Raw genomic sequence first — 1,953 nt, 5'->3', positions numbered from 1 at the left:
TATAGAATTCACTTGGGAAACCATCTGGTCCTGGGCTTTTATTTGATGGTAAGCTCTTTATTGCTGTTTTAATATCTTTCATTGCTATTGGTTGGTTTAAATTTTCTATATCTTCTTGACTCAGTTTTGGAAGATTGTATATATCTAGAAAGTTTTCAATTTCTTTCAGATTTTCCATTTTGTTGGAGTATAGATTTTCAGAGTAGTTTCTGATAATCCTATAGATTTCTACACTGTCAGTAGTGATATCTCCTTTTATTCATTTGAAGTCATGAGAGATTAGCTTTGCCTTTTCTTGATCTTCATACAAATGGGATCATGCAGTGTATATTTTTGTGTGTCTTTCTCCTAAGGTGAATACATGTCAAGTGAAGTTACTAATTGCTAACTAATTACATGCAGATTTTTATATAAGTCATTATTTCAAACTGCACACTCCTTTTGATATAAGTTCTGCCCATACACCAATTGTGGTGGAATCTTTGTAGGTTTTAAGGTAGGTTGAAATTGAAATTAATATAACACTTCTTCAGATACATGGAGAGCAGAGATAGCAAGCTTTTATTTTTGTATTTTCATTCATGTGTCAATTTGCACCTAGTCTCGGGGATTTTTAAAGCATATATAATTCAATTCATAGACAATGCAAGAATATAATAATACATGGTATCTGATGAATATAAGAAGCAAAATGATTATGGTTTTTAGAATGATATACTTTTCCAAGAATAAAAAAACCAACAATATTAGAATGTCAATTACTTGAATGCCCAAGTAGCTGGAAAAATGATTCCTTTCTACTTTTATGATAGAGGGAGGCAAATCATAAGAAAAGAGACTGACATGTAATAGTGGATATTATATTCTAAATTTTCTAATGGAATGATCAGTGCTGACCAGGAAAGCACTGTTGGTAGTCTCATAGAGATTTGTCCTCATTAGGTCTATTGTGTTCAATATATTGATGAGTTGTTAGATAAGTGGTTTTTAACTTTTTCTGAGGTCATGGGGCATCTTGAGAATCTGCTGAACACTATGGACTGCTTGTGACTTTGCAGCTCACCCTTGTGAAGGTGGAGGTGGAGTCTGCTGTCAGACACAGCCGAGGCATAGATTAGCAGACAGCTCCTAGGACTAATCAGACAAAAAGGCCTACAGTCCACAGGTATCAGAGACCTTGTAGGGTCTCCAGAGATCATCACAGACCACCTAATCATGGTGTCTGAGGAGAAGGCAGATCAACCCAGCCTTTGTGCAGAGAACATGAACTCTTATGTATATGCTGGGTCTGGTCCCCAGGTAGGGAGAGATGCAGTCTCAGCATCCATGGAAAGTATGGAGATCTGCACTTAACACTAGATCCAGCCCCAGTGATACTGTCCCACCATGTATACTGAGAGAGTCTCAGAGACAGGTCCTTTTTGAGATCTCAGAGACCCAGGCTTGCAGACGGAAACATTGCTGCAAAGACAGAGAGAGACACCATGGCACGGTCCCAATCATTGAAGGAGACCAAAAAAGGAGGATATAAACTGATATTATTACTCTAGGTTACAGAGCAAATGATAGTGCTTGGAACAAGCTAAAGAACCTATTATATAATGTGAGCCTTAAATGACTGAAAGAACCTAAGCAGACCCCCAGGAGAACTACAGAAGCCAAGTCTGCTCTGTATTCATATATTTGTAGGGTTGTATTATTTTATTGTTGCTTTGCTTTCTGTTATTTGTGTGTGTTTATTTGTTTGCTCTCTTCCATAGTTCTTTTACAAGTTTCTTCCTTCATTTATATCTACTCTTCCCTCTGTCCCTTTTCTTTTTTCTTTTCCTTTCTTTTATTCCATCCCTTCACTTTTAGTTTGTATCTTTAATTGTAAGGTGTGTTTCTTGTAGGCAGCATATAGACTGATTGTGGTTTTTAGTCCCTTTGCTACCTTATGTCTTTTATTGGGGA

The sequence above is a fragment of the Muscardinus avellanarius genome (assembly GCF_963383645.1).
Source record: "Muscardinus avellanarius genome assembly, chromosome: X".
NCBI lineage: Eukaryota > Metazoa > Chordata > Mammalia > Rodentia > Gliridae > Muscardinus > Muscardinus avellanarius.
This window is presented reverse-complemented; position numbering follows the sequence as displayed.